Here is a 21,927-nt window from a genome sequence, read left to right on the forward strand (position 1 = left end):
GTTTTTTTTTTTATTCTATAAATGCATTCTGCTGACAGTGTCCAGCAGGACCGTCATTCATTATATTATATAAATATTTACCTGCAGTAGTGTTATATTTTTTTTGTTCATCTCTATCATCTTTATCATCTCTATATTAGCAGACGCAGTACGGTAGTCCACGGCTGTGGCTACCTCTGTGTCGTCAGTGCTCGTCCATAATTGTATACCTACCTGTGGTGGGGTTTTTTTTTCTATCTTCTTCATACTAGTAGTTTAGGAGTCTGCTGACAGTGTCCAGCAGGTCCGTCATTATATTATATATACCTGCAGTAGTGATATATATATATTTTTTTATATCATTATCATCTCTATACTAGCAGACGCAGTACGGTAGTCCACGGCTGTAGCTACCTCTGTGTCGTCAGTGCTCGTCCATAATTGTATACCTACCTGTGGTGGGTTTTTTTTTCTATCTTCTTCATACTAGTAGTTTAGGAGTCTGCTGACAGTGTCCAGCAGGTCCGTCATTATATTATATATACCTGCAGTAGTGATATATATATATATATTTTATATCATTATCATCTCTATACTGGCAGACGCAGTACGGTAGTCCACGGCTGTAGCTACCTCTGTGTCGTCAGTCACTCGTCATCCATAAGTATACTGGTATCCATCCATCTCCATTGTTTACCTGAGGTGCCTTTTAGTTGTGCCTATTAAAATATGGAGAACAAAAATGTTGAGGTTCCAAAAATAGGGAAAGATCAAGATCCACTTCCACCTCGTGCTAAAGCTGCTGCCACTAGTCATGGCCGAGACGATGAAATTCCATCAACGTCGTCTGCCAAGGCCGATGCCCAATGTCATAGTACAGAGCATGTAAAATCCAAAACACAAAATATCAGTAAAAAAAGGACTCAAAAATCTAAAATAAAATCGTCGGAGGAGAAGCGTAAACTTGCCAATATGCCATTTACCACACGGAGTGGCAAGGAACGGCTGAGGCCCTGGCCTATGTTCATGGCTAGTGGTTCAGCTTCACATGAGGATGGAAGCACTCAGCCTCTCGCTAGAAAAATGAAAAGACTTAAGCTGGCAAAAGCACAGCAAAGAACTGTGCGTTCTTCGAAATCACAAATCCACAAGGAGAGTCCAATTGTGTCGGTTGCGATGCCTGACCTTCCCAACACTGGACGTGAAGAGCATGCGCCTTCCACCATTTGCACACCCCCTGCAAGTGCTGGAAGGAGCACCCGCAGTCCAGTTCCTGATAGTCAGATTGAAGATGTCAGTGTTGAAGTATACCAGGATGAGGAGGATATGGGTGTTGCTGGCGCTGGGGAGGAAATTGACAAGGAGGATTCTGATGGTGAGGTGGTTTGTTTAAGTCAGGCACCCGGGGAGACACCTGTTGTCCGTGGGAGGAATATGGCCATTGACATGCCTGGTGAAAATACCCAAAAAATCAGCTCTTCGGTGTGGAAGTATTTCAACAGAAATGCGGACAACAGGTGTCAAGCCGTGTGTTGCCTTTGTCAAGCTGTAATAAGTAGGGGTAAGGACGTTAACCACCTCGGAACATCCTCCCTTATACATCACCTGCAGCGCATTCATCATAAGTCAGTGACAAGTTCAAAAACTTTGGGCGACAGCGGAAGCAGTCCACTGACCAGTAAATCCCTTCCTCTTGTAACCAAGCTCACGCAAACCACCCCACCAACTCCCTCAGTGTCAATTTCCTACTTCCCCAGGAATGCCAATAGTCCTGAAGGCCATGTCACTGGCAATTCTGACGAGTCCTCTCCTGCCTGGGATTCCTCCGATGCATCCTTGAGTGTAACGCCTACTGCTGCTGGCGCTGCTGTTGTTGCTGCTGGGAGTCGATGGTCATCCCAGAGGGGAAGTCGTAAGACCACTTTTACTACTTCCACCAAGCAATTGACTGTCCAACAGTCCTTTGCGAGGAAGATGAAATATCACAGCAGTCATCCTGCTGCAAAGCGGATAACTGAGGCCTTGGCATCCTGGGCGGTGAGAAACGTGGTTCCGGTATCCATCATTACTGCAGAGCCAACTATAGACTTGTTTGAGGTACTGTGTCCCCGGTACCAAATACCATCTAGGTTCCATTTCTCTAGGCAGGCGATACCGAAAATGTACACAGACCTCAGAAAAAGTCCTAAAAAATGCAGTTGTACCCAATGTCCACTTAACCACGGACATGTGGACAAGTGGAGCAGGGCAGACTCAGGACTATATGACTGTGACAGCCCACTGGGTAGATGTATTGACTCCCGCCGCAAGAATAGCAGCGGCGGCACCAGTAGCAGCATCTCGCAAACGCCAACTCTTTCCTAGGCAGGCTACGCTTTGTATCACCGCTTTCCAGAATACGCACACAGCTGAAACCCTCTTACGGCAACTGAGGAAGATCATCGCAGAATGGCTTACCCCAATTGGACTCTCCTGTGGATTTGTGGCATCGGACAACGCCAGCAATATTGTGTGTGCATTAAATCTGGGCAAATTCCAGCACGTCCCATGTTTTGCACATACCTTGAATTTGGTGGTGCAGAATTATTTAAAAAATGACAGGGGCGTGCAAGAGATGCTGTCGGTGGCCAGAAGAATTGCGGGACACTTTCGGCGTACAGGCACCACGTACAGAAGACTGGAGGGAAACCAAAAACGCCTGAACCTGCCCTGCCATCATCTGAAGCAAGAAGTGGTAACGAGGTGGAATTCAACCCTCTATATGCTTCAGAGGTTGGAGGAGCAGCAAAAGGCCATTCAAGCCTATACAACTGACCACGATATAGGAGGTGGAATGCACCTGTCTCAAGCGCAGTGGAGAATGATTTCAACGTTGTGCAAGGTTCTGCAACCTTTTGAACTTGCCACACGTGAAGTCAGTTCAGACACTGCCAGCCTGAGTCAGGTCATTCCCCTCATCAGGCTTTTGCAGAAGAAGCTGGAGACATTGAAGGAGGAGCTAACACTGAGCGATTCCGCTAGGCATGTGGGACTTGTGGATGGAGCCCTTAATTCGCTTAACAAGGATTCACGGGTGGTCAATCTGTTGAAATCAGAGCACTACATTTTGGCCACCGTGCTCGATCCTAGATTTAAAACCTACCTTGGATCTCTCTTTCCGGCAGACACAAGTCTGCAGGGGTTCAAAGAACTGCTGGTGAGAAAATTGTCAAGTCAAGCGGAACGCGACCTGTCAACATCTCCTCCTTCACATTCTCCCGCAACTGGGGGTGCGAGGAAAAGGCTCAGAATTCCGAGCCCACCCGCTGGCGGTGATGCAGGGCAGTCTGGAGCGACTGCTGATGCTGACATCTGGTCCAGACTGAAGGACCTGCCAACGATTACGGACATGTCGTCTACTGTCACTGCATATGATTCTCTCACCATTGAAAGAATGGTGGAGGATTATATGAGTGACCGCATCCAAGTAGGCACGTCAGACAGTCCGTACGTATACTGGCAGGAAAAAGAGGCAATTTGGAGGCCCTTGCACAAACTGGCTTTATTCTACCTAAGTTGCCCTCCCACAAGTGTGTACTCCGAAAGAGTGTTTAGTGCCGCCGCTCACCTTGTCAGCAATCGGCGTACGAGGTTACTTCCAGAAAATGTGGAGAAGATGATGTTCATTAAAATGAATTATAATCAATTCCTCCATGGAGACATTCACCAGCAGCAATTGCCTCCACAAAGTACACAGGGAGCTGTGATGGTGGATTCCAGTGGGGACGAATTGATAATCTGTGAGGAGGGGGATGTACACGGTGATGAATCGGAGGATGATGATGAGGTGGACATCTTGCCTCTGTAGAGCCAGTTTGTGCAAGGAGAGATTAATTGCTTCTTTTTTGGTGGGGGTCCAAACCAACCCGTCATTTCAGTCACAGTCGTGTGGCAGACCCTGTCACTGAAATGATGGGTTGGTTAAAGTGTGCATGTCCTGTTTATACAACATAAGGGTGGGTGGGAGGGCCCAAGGACAATTCCATCTTGCACCTCTTTTTTCTTTCATTTTTCTTTGCGTCATGTGCTGTTTGGGGAGTGTTTTTTGGAAGTGCCATCCTGCGTGACACTGCAGTGCCACTCCTAGATGGGCCAGGTGTTTGTGTCGGCCACTAGGGTCGCTTATCTTAGTCACACAGCTACCTCATTGCGCCTCTTTTTTTCTTCTTTGCGTCATGTGCTGTTTGGGGAGTATTTTTTGGAAGGGCCATCCTGCGTGACACTGCAGTGCCACTCCTAGATGGGCCAGGTGTTTGTGTCGGCCACTAGGGTCACTTATCTTAGTCACACAGCTACCTCATTGCGCCTCTTTTTTTTCTTCTTTGCGTCATGTGCTGTTTGGGGAGTATTTTTTGGAAGGGCCATCCGGCCTGACACTGCAGTGCCACTCCTAGATGGGCGAGGTGTTTGTGTCGGCCACTAGGGTCGCTTAGCTTACTCACACAGCTACCTCATTGCGCCTCTTTTTTTCTTTGCGTCATGTGCTGTTTGGGGAGTGTTTTTTGGAAGGGCCATCCTGCGTGACACTGCAGTGCCACTCCTAGATGGGCCAGGTGTTTGTGTCGGCCACTTGGGTCGCTGAGCTTAGTCACACAGCTACCTCATTGCGCCTCTTTTTTTCTTTGCGTCATGTGCTGTTTGGGGAGTGTTTTTTGGAAGGGCCATCCTGCGTGACACTGCAGTGTCACTCCTAGATGGGCCAGGTGTTTGTGTCGGCCACTTGGGTCGCTGAGCTTAGTCATCCAGCGACCTCGGTGCAAATTTTAGGACTAAAAATAATATTGTGAGGTGTTCAGAATAGACTGAAAATGAGTGGAAATTATGGTTATTGAGGTTAATAATACTTTGGGATCAAAATGACCCCCAAATTCTATGATTTAAGCTGTTTTTTAGGGTTTTTTGAAAAAAAACACCCGAATCCAAAACACACCCAAATCCGACAAAAAAAATTCGGTGAGGTTTTGCCAAAACGCGTTCGAACCCAAAACACGGCCACGGAACCGAACCCAAAACCAAAACACAAAACCCGAAAAATTTCCGGTGCATATCTCTAGTTTCAATGTCTCGCATCCATCTTCCTACTCCGAGTAAATTTGATGGTAATTCTAAGATGTGTCGTGGGTTTCTAAACCAATGCGAAGTTCAGTTTGAATTGCAGCCACAGAACTTTCCAACATCTAGAACAAAGGTTGCTTATATTGTCTCTCTTCTAGCTGGCTCTGCTTTGAACTGGGTCTCTCCGCTGTGGGAGCGAGCAGATGCAATATTGAACAACTATACTGAATTTGTTGCCGCATTCCGACGCATCTTTGACGAACCTGGGCGTACGACCTCTGCTTCTTCTGACCTCCTTCAGATCCGCCAGGGAACACGTACTGTGGGTCAGTACGTTATCCAGTTCCAGATATTGGCATCGGAGGTGAAGTGGAACAACCAGGCATTGGTTGCCGCCTTCTGGCATGGTCTGTCTGACCGCATCAAGGATGAACTGACTACTCGAGATTTACCAGAGCAACTGGAAGCTCTAATTTCCCTATGTGTCAAATTGGATCTACGTCTACGCGAGCGGACCTGTGAACGCTCTCGAGGTGATCTTCGCAAGCACCGAGCTATGCCTCCTGTACAGTCTCTACCTATTATTACTGATGAACCCATGCAGGTAAACAAATCTTGTTTAACACCTGAGGAGCGGTCCAGAAGATTAAAGGATAGACTGTGTCTCTATTGTGCTGCTGCTGGTCATCTAATTGGTTCCTGCCCTGCTCGGCCGGGAAACGCCAGGTCCAGAGGAGGAGTCAAGTTAGGGCTTTTGAATAAAGCTCCTTCATCTCAGGATCTTATATTACCTGTCACCTTGGAAAGGTCTGAGGGACTCCAATCTTTGTCTGCCTTAGTGGATTGTGGTGCTGCTGGGAATTTTATCACGCAAGCTGCAGTGGATAGACTTCATCTCCCAGTGACTAAGCTGTGTCGTCCAGTTTATCTCACGGCCGTGGACGGAAGCCGTATTTCTGAAGGTTCCATCTTTCAGCAAACCAAGCCGGTAGTTCTAGGAGTAGGCTTCCTGCACTCTGAGCTCATTGAGTTCCTGGTTATACCCAAAGCGGGCTATGAGATAGTACTGGGTATGCCTTGGCTCCAACTGCACAATCCGCAATTTGACTGGTCCACATTGCAGTTAACATCATGAAGTTCCTCCTGTCGTCAGTCTTGTCTGGCTCAAGTGTTTCCAATAAAGTCTTCTTGTGTAAAGTCTCAGTCTGGTCTCCCGGAGGCCTATCAGGAATTCACTGACGTCTTCAGTGAGAAAGCAGCGGATGTCTTGCCTCCCCATCGAGAGTGGGATTGTCCCATCGACCTGGTTCCAGGGAGCAAGCCGCCTAGAGGGCGTACATACCCTCTTTCAGTCCCAGAAACTCAAGCCATGAGTGAATACATAAAGGAAAATTTACAGAAAGGTTTCATCCGTCCATCCACTTCTCCAGCTGGTGCTGGATTCTTCTTCGTCAAGAAGAAAGATGGAGGACTTCGCCCCTGTATCGATTATCGGGGTTTAAATGATTTCACGATCAAAAATAGCTACCCGTTACCTCTTATCACAGAGCTGTTTGACAGAGTTAGAGGGGCTTCCATCTTCACGAAACTGGATCTTCGCGGGGCATACAACCTTATCAGGATTCGAAGTGGTGATGAGTGGAAAACCGCCTTCAATACTCGTGACGGACACTATGAATATCTAGTGATGCCCTTCGGTTTAAGTAATGCTCCTGCCGTGTTTCAAAACTTTGTCAACAAAGTGTTTAGAGATCTCCTGTATAAATGTGTGGTGGTTTACCTCGATGACATCTTGATATTCTCCCGTGATTTAGTCTCTCATCACCAACAGGTGAAGGAGGTTCTGCAACGTCTTCGACGGAATCATCTGTATGGCAAGTTGTCCAAATGCACATTTGAAGCTTCTTCAATATCTTTCTTAGGATACATCATTTCCGGAACAGATCTTCAAATGGATCCAGCTAAACTGGAAGCTATAGAAAACTGGTCTCTTCCAACAACACTCAAGTCAGTTCAACGCTTCATTGGCTTTGCTAATTACTACAGAAAGTTTATTAAAGGCTTTTCCACGCTAATAGCTCCAATTACCTGCCTTACCCGTAAAGGGGGAAATCCTTCCCAATGGTCTGACAACGTACTGTCCGCTTTTCACAAAATAAAACAAGCTTTTATTTCAGCTCCTGTGTTACAGCAGCCGGATGCCAGTAAAGCCTTCATCTTGGAAGTGGACGCTTCAACGGTTGGCGTGGGCGCAGTTCTGTCCCAGGTTAGCAGTGATGGTAAGACTCACCCCTGTGGGTTTTTTTCTCGTAGGTTCTCGTCTGCAGAAATGAACTATACCATCGGTGACCAGGAGTTGTTAGCAATCAAATTGGCCCTTGAAGAATGGAGGTATCTGCTGGAGGGTACGAGATTTCCCATTACCATCTACACGGATCACAAGAACCTTCTCTACTTGAAAGCCGCGCAGTGTCTGAGTTCTCGGCAAGCAAGGTGGGCTCTATTCTTTTCTCGCTTTGATTTTAAGTTGATGTTCAGACCGGGCTCACAAAATGTCAAAGCGGATGCTTTGTCTCGCTCCATGAGCTCAAACGAGGAATCTGCAGAACAGGCTGCTCGACCAGTATTAAATCCGGTGGTTTTCGCAGCTACAGGGATGTCGCAAGTCCCACCTCCAGGCAAGATGTTTGTCTCTCTGGAGCTTCGTCCAAACCTTCTGTCTTGGGCTCATACGTCCAAGTTTACTGGTCACCCTGGTGTCCTAAAGACTTTTAAGTTTCTGTCTCAAACGTATTGGTGGCCTCGTATGAAGGTAGACATTCAAGAGTTCATAGCTTCATGTCCCAAATGTGCTCAGCATAAAAATTCTCGTCAGGCTCCCGCAGGCCAATTTATACCCAATTCCATTCCTAGGCGCCCCTGGTCCCATTTGTCGATGGACTTTATTTCTGATCTCCCTCCATCCAAAGGGTATGACACCATTTGGGTAGTAGTCGATAGGTTTTCAAAAATGGCACACTTCATTCCACTCATGGGATTACCCTCTGCTCCAAAGTTAGCTCAGTTGTTTCTTCGTGAAATATTCAGGTTACATGGACTTCCAACAGAAATCATATCTGACCGAGAAGTACAATTTGTGGCCAAGTTTTGGAGGGCTCTGTGTTCAGCGCTACAGGTAAAACTGAAGTTCTCTACGGCCTATCATCCTCAAACAAATGGGCAGACAGAGAGGGTAAATCAAGAACTTGAGACCTATTTGAGACTGTATATCTCTTCCTCACAGGATGACTGGGTAGAATTGTTGCCATGGGCGGAGTTTGCTCATAATTTCCGTTATCATACTTCAACTGATACAACTCCTTTTTTCGCAGTTTATGGTCAGCATCCTAGAGTACCAGATTTTCAAGAATTACCTGCCATAGATGTGCCTGCGGCTGCTTCTGCTCTTCAGCGGTTCGCTCAGATTTGGAAAGAGATCCATTCATCTCTTAAGAAAGTTTCTCATTGGTATAAAATGTTCGCTGATCGGAAGAGGCGAGCAGTTCCTAGTTTGAAACCGGGCGATAAGGTCTGGTTATCTACCCGTAACCTCCGGCTCAGAGTCCCCTCAATGAAGTTTGCTCCACGGTTTATTGGACCTTTTCCAGTAGAAAGTGTTATTAATCCGGTGGCTTATAAATTGAAACTGCCTGCTTTTTTAAAAATACCCAACTCATTCCATATTTCTCTCCTCAGACCACTAATTCTCAATCGTTTCCAGAGAACGCTTCCAGCAGCTCCAAAGGTACGAACTCATCGGGGCGTGGAATACGAGGTGGAAAAGATATTAGACTCTCGACATCGTTCTGGTCATCTGCAATATCTCATTGACTGGTCTGGATATGGTCCTGAAGAGAGGAGTTGGGTCGATGCCACGGATGTACATGCTCCACGTCTGATCCAATCCTTCCACAGACTCTTCCCTGCCAAGCCTCGTGGGTGTTCGGTGCTCACCCATAAAGGAGGGGGTACTGTCAGGAATTGGCGCTCTGCTACGTCTCACTTACCAGCGCGCTGGTGTGCGGGCCTCCGGAGGTCTTGGCCCCAGTTGCGGCTGCGTGGGTGTAGTATCCGCGAGCGTTCTGTTTCACATTGCTGAGTACTCCTGAGTCTGGTCCTGTGTGGGTTTTGCGGCGTGCCGATGTCCAGCCTGTGTGGACGTTACCATGGCACCTGCACGCAGCTGATTCTGATGTTCAATCCAGCTTGTATCTCTCGCCTGCAGTTTGTGTCCAATCACTGCTGGGCAGGAGGTATAACTTCCAGCTTGTGGCTCTCTCACATTGCCTCGGACAACAAGTCACACACCGTGTACCTTAGTTCTTTTGGTTCCTGTTTCCAGCGATCCCCGTGGTTACTTCCATTTGTTCCAGTCTTCATTCTCACAGCTGTCCTGTTAACTCCGGACTCCAATTCCATTCAGCCACAATCACCAGCAGCAGAGACTCTCCTCAGGTGTTCGTATTACCATCTCACTTATACACTGGCTATCTGTATTCCATCTGTGCATTTCAGCAGTATTACTATTGATGGCTTAGAGACTGTTTCCTGCTTGAACCTAGTAAAGCTATCTGGACTTGTGTGCTTTATAGAGACTGAGAGTTTCCGTTACATACCGGAGTTCTGCCTTTCAAGTTACTTTATCTTACGTTATACCAAGACTGTGTGCTATCAAGTACTATTGGACTTTAGATATATCATCTGCCTTCAGTTTTGCTGTTTTACATTTCATTTGCAAGAGACCTCTGCTATTTAAATCCAGTTATCATCTATTGTCATTCCATTACCGGTTTTCTGTTTATACTGTGTTATCCGATCTGCTCAGTAACAATAAAACATCAGTGCCTATGCGCAGGACTATTATATTGCCTCCACGTTTTATCCATCAGACCAACACTGACCCACTAGCGCCCCCGCCGGGGACAGACAAACCTAGAGACCTGACACGCGAGTCTTCACCAAAGTCATGGCGGTGACGACGGTGGTACTCCGCCGTCAAGGGGTCAGGATACTGCCATATCTGGACGACTTGTTAATCCTGGCAAATTCCCCAGAGCTTCTCCTACATCATCTACAAGCCCACGGGTGGCTCATCAACTGGAAGAAATCCTCCCTGATCCCTGCTCAGAGCGGGTGTATCTGGGAGCGCTATTGGACACTCACAACCAGAGGTTGTTCTTGTGTCAGGAGAAAGTCCTGAAGCTTCAGGACAGGATTCGTTGCTTCCTTTCTCATCCGCAAGTGTCGATACATTCGGCGATGCAGGTGCTGGGCCTCATGGTATCAGCATTCGACATGGTGGAGTATGCTCAATTCCATTCTCGCCCCCTCCAGAGGCTGATTTTAGCCAAGTGGGACGGCCTGCCTCACCGGATCAGGTCTTAAATGATCTCATTGACTCCGCAGGTCCGTCTGTCGCTGCTCTGGTGGCTCCAGGACCAACAATTGTGCAGGGGCCGTCCCTTCTGGATATCCAACTGGGTCCTGTTGACGACAGATGCCTGTCTAAGAGGTTGGGGCACGGTGCTGGAGCAACACTCCCTTCAGGGTCGATGGACCAAGGAGGAGTACCTCCTCTCAATCAACATTCGGGAATTGTGGGCGGTCTTCAATGCATTGAACCTAGCCCAGCATTTAATTCAGAACTGTTGTGTTCAAGTGCAGTCAGACAACTCCACCATATCATCAAGGCGGCACTCAAAGCCGTCTGGCAATGAAGGAAGTCTCACGGATTTTACATTGGGCGGAACGCCATCTACCAGCCATATCGGCAATCTTCATTCCAGGAGTCCTGAATTGGGAAGCGGACTTTCTCAGTCGTCAGGACGTACATGCCGGCGAGTGGGGCCTCCATCCAGAAGTGTTTCAACTCCTAGTGGAAAAGTGGGGTCTTCCAGACGTAGATCTGATGGCGTCTCGACACAATCACAAGGTTCCGGTCTTCGGAGCAAGGACAAGGGATCCTCAAGCAGCATTCGTGGATGCTCTGGTGGTGCCGTGGAGGTTTCGGCTGCCGTACGTGTTCCCTCCGGTGTCACTCCTGCCCAGGGTAATTCGGAAGTTCAAGCAAGAAAAAGGAATTCTGCTTTTCATAGCTCCAGCGTGGCCCAGACGGCATTGGTTCTCAGACCTGCAAGGCCTATCATCAGAGCGTCCAATTCTACTTCCACAACGCCCAGATCTCCTTGTTCAGGGCCCCTGTGTCTATCAGGACCGGCGTAGCTCTTGAAGCTTCCGTCTTAAGGGCTAAAGAGTTTTCAGAGGCGGTCATTCAAACTATGTTGCGGGCCCGGAAACCGGCTTCTGCTCGGATTTACTATAGGGTCTGGCATTCTTACTTTGTTTGGTGCGCATCTAACGATTATGACGCTTCCAAGTTTAGTATAGCCAAGTTGTTGGCTTTTCTTCAGCAGGGCCTGGACTTAGTCCTGCGTCTGGCCTTCCTCAAGGTTCATATTTCTACCTTGTTGGTGTGGTTTCAGAGAAAAATTGCGACCTTACCTGATGTGCATACCTTTACTCAGGGTGTGTTGCGTATCCAACCTCCGTATGTCCCGCCGGTGGCTCCTTGGGACTTGTCGGTGGTTTTGGAGGCGCTACAAGAGTCTCCGTTTGAACCTCTTAAGTAGCTTTCCCTTAAGGTGGTGTTTCTGCTGGCTATTGCTACAGCTAGAAGAGTGTCGGATTTGGGTGCCTTGTCCTGTAGTTCCCCACATCTGATATTTCACCGTGACCGGGCGGTTCTTAGGACTCGTCCCGGATATTTACCTAAGGTGGTTTCTTCGTTCCACCTTAACCAGGAGATTGTTGTTCCGGCACTTGTTTCTTCTGATCTGTCTCCCAAAGAGCGGTCTTTGGATGTGGTACGGGCTCTCCGTATCTATGTGAAGAGAACTGCTTCGATTAGAAAATCTGATTCTCTCTTTGTGCTGTTTGGATTTCACAAACGGGGCTGGCCTGCTCACAAGCAGACTTTGGCCAGATGGATTAGAATGGTGATTGCACATGCTTATGTGAGGGCTGGTCTATCAGCTCCTGCTCACATTACGGCCCATTCTACTCGGTCTGTTGGACCTTCTTGGGCGGCCCGCCGTGGTGCGACCCTTGAACAATTGTGCAAGGCGGCTACGTGGTCCTCAGTGAACACGTTCATAAGGTTCTATGCCTTCGATACTGCCGCTTCCCAGGATGCTTCCTTTGGACGCCGGGTTCATGTGCCCGCTACAGTGCGTCCCCTCCCATAAGGAACTGCTTTATGACATCCCCAATGTCTATCCTTGTGGAGCCCAGTGTACCCCGCAGCAGAAAACGAGATTTATGGTAAGAACTTACCTTTTGTTAAATCTCTTTCTGCGAGGTACACTGGGCTCCACAAGGCGCCCACCCTGACGCACTTAGCTTCTTTGGGTTGGTATGGCATTAGCTGCTGACACTTCTCCTGTCGTGAGAGTGTGGTGTATGTGGCTACTAACCGTTGTCGTCTCTTTTCCTGCTACTGCATTGGGCTGGTTAACTAAAAACTGAGCTCCTGTGCAGGGAGGAGGGGTTATAGAGGAGGCGGCGCTGTGCATTCTGGGAACAGTCAAAGCTTTGAGCCTGTTGGTGCCTCGGATCAAGATTTTACTCTACACCCCAATGTCTATCCCTGTGGAGCCCAGTGTACCTCGTAGAAAGAGATTTAACAAAGGTAAGTTCTTACCATAAATCTCGTTTTTTGCAGATCAGAGGCTGAATTAGGCCCACAGGTGAAACTCAGAAAATTTGAATATCGTGCAAAAGTTCATTTATTTCATTAATTCAACTTAAAAGGTGAAACTAATATATTATATAGACTCATTACATGAGATATTTCAAGCCTTTATTTGTTATCATTTTGATGGCTGTGGCTTACATCTTAAAAAAACCCCAAATCCAAAATCTCTAAAAATTTGAATATTACATAAAATCAATTAAAAAAAGATTTTAAATACAGAAATGTCGGCCCTCTGAAAAGTATAATCATGCATATGTACTCAGTACTTGGTTTGGGCCTCTTTTGCATGAATTACTACCTCAATGCGGCGTGGCATGGATTCTATCAGCCTGCGGCACTGCTGAGGTGTTATGGAAGACCAGGATGCTTCAATAGCGGCCTTCAGCTCTTCTGCATTGTTCTCTCTCATGTCTCTCATCTTTCTCGATATTCTAATTTTCTGAGTTTCACCTGTATGTGCACGACTGGAGCTGTGGGAAGGAATAGGTTGGCTCAAGGGAACTGTTCTTACTTCACAGTGACTAGTCCCTATCATGTCAAAATGATACTTAAAAAAGAAAAAAAGAAATTAAGGAAAACATATTGTATTCTGGAACTACAGTATGTATAAGTAAGATGTGCGTAACATTATTTTTATTTCTAGTAGGGAGTGTCATTAAGTAAGGTAAGAGCTGTTATTTGTCATTGCAGCAGAAATCTGCTCTCTCATCAAAGTTTATTGTTTCCATAGCAATCAGCATCTGTCACACAGAGACACAGCTCATGTAGACAGTGAGCAGCAGCAAACAATGATCTGAATAAGAGGGCCTAGTCTTACTTACATCTATTGTGGGAGATTATGGAATGGAATGATGTCATAAATATTGCAGTCATAAAGGCTCAGTTGAAATAATTCATAATCCAAAATAGCTGGCAGTGTTATAAATAGGGATGAGCGGGTTCGGTTCCCCGAGAACTGAACCACCCGAACTTCCTGATCCGAGCCGGGATCCGAATCCGTCTCGGAACTTCCCGCCTTACTCGGATCCCAAAAGGAGGCAAAACGTCATCGTCCCGCTGTCGGATTCTCGTGGGTTTTGGATTCTATTTAAGTCCCCGGTGATCGGCGCCATCTTCACTCTGGCATTTGAGAGTGTACTGGACCATACTTGCCTACCCTCCCGGAATGGCCGGGAGGCTCCCGAAAATCGGGTGACCCTCCCGGCCCCCCAGAAAGGTGGGCAAGCCTCCCGCTTCCCCCTCGGCTGCCCACAGCAGAGAACAAGCGGGCGGCCCGAGGGGGTCCGATGACGCGATTCGCGCTGAATCGCGTCATCGTAGCTCCGCCCCCCACTATGCAGCGGCTCGTTTCTCGGCACAGCACAGCGGGGGCGGAGTCACGATGACGCGACCCTGATGTTACGCCCCCGGACCGCCCATCCTGCTGCAGGCCACGCGCCCGGACCGCCTATCCTGTGCCGGCCACGCCCCCCATACACCTACAACGCTGCCTCCTCCCGGAGGAGGAGGCAGCAAAGTAGGTAACTATGTACTGGACGGACGTGTCCATCTCAGTACTGGGTGGCGTGGCATGGGGCGGGTGCTTTGTCTGCTGTATCTAAAAGGGGTGCTCTCTCTTTCTGCTGTATTGGAAAAAAGGGGTGCTCTCTGCTTTATCTGAAAAAGGGGTGCTCTCTCTGTCTGCTGTATCTGAAAAAGGGGTGCTCTCTCTGTCTGCTGTATCTGAAAAGGGGGTGCTCTCTCTATCTGCTGTATCTGAAAGGGGTGCTCTCTCTGCCTGCTGTATCTGAAAAAGGGGTGCTCTCTCTGCTTTATCTGAAAAAGGTGCGCTCTCTCTATCAGCTGTATCTGAAAAAGGTGATCTCTGCTGTATCTGAAAGGGGTGCTCTCTCTGTCTTCTGTATCTGAAAAAGGGCTGCTCTCTCTGCTGTATCTGAAAAAGGGGTGCTCTCTGTCTGCTGTATCTGAAAAGGGTGATCTGTCCATCCACCCAGTGTAAAATTAAAATAATAAAAGCTAAAAACAAAAAGCCTAAAATTATAAAAAATAATAATTCTCATACGTCCTAGAGGATGCTGGGGACTCCGTAAGGACCATGGGGTATAGACGGGATCCGCGGGAGACATGGGCACACTATAAGACTTTGAATGGGTGTGAACTCTATGCCCTTCCTCCAGACCTCAGTTAGATTCTGTGCCCAGGAGTGACTGGACACACACTAGGGGAGCTCTCCTGAGTTTCTCTGAAAGACTTTATGTTAGGTTTTTTATTTTCAGAAAGGCCTGCTGGCTACAGGCTCCCTGCTTCGTGGGACTGAGGGGAGAGAAGTCAGACCTACTTCTGTGAGTTAAAGGCTCTGCTTCTTAGGCTACTGGACACCATTAGCTCCAGAGGGTTCGATCACTTGGTGCGCCTAGCTGCTTGTTCCCGAAGCCGTGCCGTCAACCCCCTCACAGAAGCCAGAAGAAAGAAGCCGGGTGAGTATTGGAAGAAAAGAAGACTTCAGTGACGGCAGAAGACTTCAAGTCTGGGAGGTACCGCGCAGCGGTCGCGCTGCGCGCCATTGCTCCCACTCACAAGCGGCACTACAAGGGTGCAGGGGGGGGGGGCGCCCTGGGCAGCAATATACCTCTTCCTAACATTGGCAAAAGATGTATACAGTGCATAGGCACTGTATACGGACCCCCGCCAGTATAGATATGAAAAATATTAGCGGGGCTGAAGCGCGCCGAGAGGGGGCGGGGCTTAGCCCTCACAACTCGTTACAGCGCCATTTTTTCCTCATGTCCCCGCCAAAAGCAGCTAACAGTGAAAACGAGGGGGAGGGCATGGTGATTTTAGTGCAAAATAGCAAAATATAGCACTATATAATATAATGTGGGTGTTAGTTAATGAGTTGTAATTGTGTTCTGTGTTTTCCCTGTCAGATATACCCATTATAGCTTTATAGTACACATGTGTCGACATGTGTGAGTGCTCTGCCACAAAATGGCTATGGGAATCCCTCTGTCGGCATGCCGACTTCTGATGGTACTTGGGTCAGTAGATCAAGTGTCAGCAGGTCGGTAGTTGTATGCTTTTTCAAAAGTAAACACTGTATGGATGACACAGTAGTATGTGGGTGACCTGTCCGCGCCAACTGTTATTACTGGGTGTAAATTAACATGAAGTAAATAACCTATGCCTGTATATGGTACAGTTCCATGGGCCTGTAGCTCTAGCACAGACGTGGTTTTATTTGTGGGGGAATGATATTAAATTTATGTGTATATACTTCCCCCGAACCCCTCGGGGTCGCAAGAATGTTATTTTTCCCTAGTTACTACTCCCTGTTGTCGACGAATACTATGTTTTATGTCGACCATAAGGTTTCCTGGTTAGATCCACAACTTGAGCATTCAGTACATGGTCGTACACATTCAGCACACATTAATGTCATTAGGGACCCTGCAGTTTTGGACAAAATACTTATATGTATGATATATATATATATATATATATATAGGATATGTGTGTATATGTGTATTTAAATATGTATATTCATATTACAAGTTCTAATGAATGCTGAGGTAATAGTATTCCTTCTCATGTGCTGGTCGCTCTGTTGATAAAGCTCTTGGTCAGCCGTGACGAGATGGTCTCAGATCCTCACGAGGAGTTCGAGTGTTTATTCTTTGCCCAACGCGGACAGAATAAAGTGAAAGTCGACCCCTGGTCTGCATGGGGCCCTGTCACAATGGATCGTATACAGGAAGCTAAGTGATATTTTTAATTATATGCTTTGATGATATTTGCATTGCATACGCATAGGGGAGTGCTTGTATTCAGAAATGGTCGGTTACCTTGGCATCCGATAGAATTACCCTAGAGAGAGAGGGGACGTTTCTTAGGTTGGGTCTTCTCTATAACATTGCGGCAGGCTGCCGTGAGACTAGGACTCTTGGGTGCACGGACCACTTCCATGGCTCTCTCGGCTGGGAGGGCGTTGTGGATTCAGCAAGGGAATGCTGAAGTTGACTCCGAGGGATACTGGCATATCTTCCCTATGAAGTTGTAACCAGGGTTTGGGGATGCCTTGGTTAAGTTACTCTCGGCAGATACCACTGGTATGTCTACCTTCTTGAGATAGGTTCCCTCACAACGTTTGATGACGCATCCTTTTGTGGGATGCAGTCGTTTTAACAGGTTGGATACCGTTCGTTTTTTCCCTTTCTTTGCAGATAGTGGAAGGTGAAAGGTAAGAGGTCTGCAGAAGCAGATATCGTCTTCTGTTTCTACCACATCCTACGCATGTTCTATCTTGCTGGAGCTATTGTGGTACCTGCGGCTACTAGGGACTTGGAGGACTCCAAGTTGCTGGACGTAGTCAGGGCCCTGAAAATATATGTTTCCAGGACGGCTGGAGTCAGGAAATCTGACTCGCTGTTTATCCTGTATGCACCCAACAAGCGGGGTGCTCCTGCTTCTAAGCAGACTATTGCTCGTTGGATTTGTAGTACAATTCAGCTTGCACATTCTGTGGCGGGCCTGCCACAGCCAAAATCTGTGAAAGCCCATTCCACAAGGAAGGTGGGCTCATCTTGGGCGGCTGCCCGAGGGGTCTCGGCGTTACAACTTTGCCGAGCAGCTACTTGGTCAGGGGCAAACACGTTTGCTAAATTCTACAAATTTGATACCCTGGCTGAGGAGGACCCGGAGTTCTCTCATTCGGTGCTGCAGAGTCATCCGCACTCTCCCGCCCGTTTGGGAGCTTTGGTATAATCCCCATGGTCCTTACGGAGTTCCCAGCATCCACTAGGACGTCAGAGAAAATAAGAATTTACTTACCGATAATTCTATTTCTCGTAGTCCGTAGTGGATGCTGGGCGCCCATCCCAAGTGCGGATTGTCTGCAATACTTGCACATAGTTATTGTTACAAAAATCGGGTTGTTATTGTTGGGAGCCATCTTTCCAGAGGCTCCTCTGTTATCATGCTGTTAACTGGGTTCAGATCACAGGTTATACGGTGTGATTGGTGTGGCTGGTATGAGTCTTACCCGGGATTCAAAATCCTTCCTTATTGTGTACGCTCGTCCGGGCACAGTGTCCTAACTGAGGCTTGAAGGAGGGTCATAGGGGGAGGAGCCAGTGCACACCAGGTAGTCCTAAAGCTTTACTTTTGTGCCCAGTCTCCTGCGGAGCCGCTATTCCCCATGGTCCTTACGGAGTTCCCAGCATCCACTACGGACTACGAGAAATAGAATTATCGGTAAGTAAATTCTTATTTTGTGTTGAAATAATTCCACACCGAAGAGGTGATTTTTTTTGTATTTTGACCAGGCATGTCAATGCCCATATTCGTCCCACGGACAACAGGTGTCTCCCCGGGTGCCTGACTTAAACAAACCACCTCACCATCAGAATCCTCCTTGTCAATTTCCTCCCCAGCGCCAGCAACACCCATATCCTCATCCTGGTGTACTACAACAGTGACATCTTCAATTTGACTATCAGGAACTGGACTGCGGGTGCTCCTTCCAGCACTTGCAGGGGGCGTGCAAATGGTGGAAGGCGCAAGCTCTTCCCGTCCAGTGTTGGGAAGGTCAGGCATCGCAACTGACACAATTGGACTGTCCTTGGGGATTTGTGATTTAGAAGAACGCACAGTTCTTTGCTGTGCTTTTGCCAGCTTAAGTCTTTTAATTTTTCTAGCGAGAGGATGAGTGCTTCCATCCTCATGTGAATCTGAACCACTAGCCATGAACATAGGCCAGGGCCTCAGCCGTTCCTTGCCACTCCGTGTCGTAAATGGCATATTGGCAAGTTTACGCTTCTCATCAGACGCTTTCAATTTTGATTTTTGGGTCATTTTACTGAACTTTTGTTTTTAGGATTTTACATGCTCTCTACTATGACATTGGGCATCGGCCTTGGCAGACGACGTTGATGGCATTTCATCGTCTCGGCCATGACTAGTGGCAGCAGCTTCATCACGAGGTGGAAGTGGATCTTGATCTTTCCCTATTTTAACCTCCACATTTTTGTTCTCCATTTTTTAATGTGTGGAATTATATGCCAGTATCAATAGCAATGGCCTACTACTATATATACTGCGCACAACTGAAATGCACCACAGGTATGGATGGATAGTATACTTGACGACACAAAGGTAGGTAGAGCAATGGCCTTCTGTACCGTACTGCTATATATGCTGGTGGTCACTGTCAGCAAACTGCAAAACTAAAATGCACCACAGGTATAGAATCTAGATGGATAGTATACTTGACGACACAGAGGTAGGTAGAGCAGTGGCCTTCCGTACAGTACTGCTATATATACTGGTGGTCACTGTCAGCAAACTGCAAAACTAAAATGCACCACAGGTATAGAATCTAGATGGATAGTATACTTGACGACACAGAGGTAGGTAGAGCAGTGGCCTTCCCTACCGTACTGCTATATATACTGGTGGTCACTGTCAGCAAACTGCAAAACTAAAATGCACCACAGGTATAGAATCTAGATGGATAGTATACTTGACGACACAGAGGTAGGTAGAGCAGTGGCCTTCCGTACCGTACTGCTATATATACTGGTGGTCACTGTCAGCAAAACTCTGCACTGTACTCCTCCTTTATAATACTGCTGGTCCCCAGTCCCCACAATAAAGCAGTGTGAGCACAGATATATGCAGAACACTGAGCACAGATATGGAGTGTTTATCAGGCAGACAACGTATACTGGTGGTCACCTGTCAGCAAAACTCTGCAGTGTACTCCTCCTATATAATATACTGGTGATCCCCAGTCCCCACAATAAAGCAGTGTGAGCACAGATATATGCAGCACACTGAGCACAGATATGGAGTGTTTTTCAGGCAGACAACGTATACTGGTGGTTACTGTCAGCAAAACTCTGACCTGTACTCCTCCTATATAATACTGCTGGTCCCCAGTCCCCACAATAAAGCAGTGTGAGCACAGATATATGCAGCACACTGAGCACAGATATGGAGTGTTTTTCAGGCAGACAACGTATACTGGTGGTCACTGTCAGCAAAACTCTGCACTGTACTCCTCCTATATAATATACTGGTGGTCCCCAGTCCCCACAATAAAGCAGTGTGAGCACAGATATATGCAGCACACTGAGCACAGATATGGAGTGTTTTTCAGGCAGACAACGTATACTGGTGGTCACTGGTCAGCAAAACTCTGCACTGTACTCCTCCTATATAATATACTTGTGGTCCCCAGTCCCCACAATAAAGCAGTGTGAGCACAGATATATGCAGCACACTGAGCACAGATATGGAGTGTTTTTCAGGCAGACAACGTATACTGGTGGTCACTGGTCAGCAAAACTCTGCACTGTACTCCTCCTATATAATATACTGGTGGTCCCCAGTCCCCACAATAAAGCAGTGTGAGCACAGATATATGCAGCACACTGAGCACAGATATGGAGTGTTTTTCAGGCAGACAACGTATACTGGTGGTCACTGTCAGCAAAACTCTGCACTGTACTCCTCCTATATAATATTCTGGTGGTCCCCAGTCCCCACAATAAAGCAGTGTGAGCACAGATATATGCAGCACATTGAGCACAGATATGGAGTGTTTTTCAGGCAGACAACGTATACTGGTGGTCCCTGTCAGCAAAACTCTGCACTGTACTCCTCCTACATAATACTGCTGGTCCCCAGTCCCCACAATAAAGCAGTGTGAGCACAGATATATGCAGCACACTGAGCACAGATATGGAGTGTTTTTCAGGCAGACAACGTATACTGGTGGTCACTGTCAGCAAAACTCTGCACTGTACTCCTCCTATATAATACTGCTGGTCCCCAGTCCCCACAATAAAGCAGTGTGAGCATAGATATATGCAGCACACTGAGCACAGATATGGAGTGTTTTTCAGGCAGACAACGTATACTGGTGGTCACTGTCAGCAAAACTCTGCACTGTACTCCTCCTATATAATATACTTGTGGTCCCCAGTCCCCACAATAAAGCAGTGTGAGCACAGATATATGCAGCACACTGAGTACAGATATGGAGTGTTTTTCAGGCAGACAACGTATACTGGTGGTCACTGTCAGCAAAACTCTGCACTGTACTCCTCCTATATAATATACTGGTGGTCCCCACAATAAAGCAGTGTGAGCACAGATATATGCAGCACACTGAGCACAGATATGGAGTGTTTTTCAGGCAGACAACGTATACTGGTGGTCACTGGTCAGCAAAACTCTGCACTGTACTCCTCCTATATAATATACTGGTGGTCCCCAGTCCCCACAATAAAGCAGTGTGAGCACAGATATATGCAGCACACTGAGCACAGATATGGAGTGTTTTTCAGGCAGACAACGTATACTGGTGGTCACTGTCAGCAAAACTCTGCACTGTACTCCTCCTATATAATATACTGGTGGTCCCCAGTCCCCACAATAAAGCAGTGTGAGCACAGATATATGCAGCACACTGAGTACAGATATGGAGTGTTTTTCAGGCAGACAACGTATACTGGTGGTCACTGTCAGCAAAACTCTGCACTGTACTCCTCCTATATAATATACTGGTGGTACCCAGTCCCCACAATAAAGCATTGTGAGCACAGATATATGCAGCACACTGAGCACAGATATGGAGTGTTTTTCAGGCAGACAACGTATACTGGTGGTCACTGTCAGCAAAACTCTGCACTGTACTCCTCCTATATAATACTGCTGGTCCCCAGTCCCCACAATAAAGCAGTGTGAGCACAGATATATGCAGCACACTGAGCACAGATATGGAGTGTTTTTCAGGCAGACAACGTATACTAGTGGTCACTGTCAGCAAAACTCTGCACTGTACTCCTCCTATATAATATACTGGTGGTCCCCATTCCCCACAATAAAGCAGTGTGAGCACAGATATATGCAGCACACTGAGTACAGATATGGAGTGTTTTTCAGGCAGACAACGTATACTGGTGGTCACTGTCAGCAAAACTCTGCACTGTACTCCTCCTATATAATATACTGGTGGTCCCCAGTCCCCACAATAAAGCAGTGTGAGCACAGATATATGC

The sequence above is a fragment of the Pseudophryne corroboree genome, chromosome 2 (genome assembly GCF_028390025.1).
Source record: "Pseudophryne corroboree isolate aPseCor3 chromosome 2, aPseCor3.hap2, whole genome shotgun sequence".
Classification (NCBI taxonomy): Eukaryota; Metazoa; Chordata; class Amphibia; order Anura; family Myobatrachidae; genus Pseudophryne; species Pseudophryne corroboree.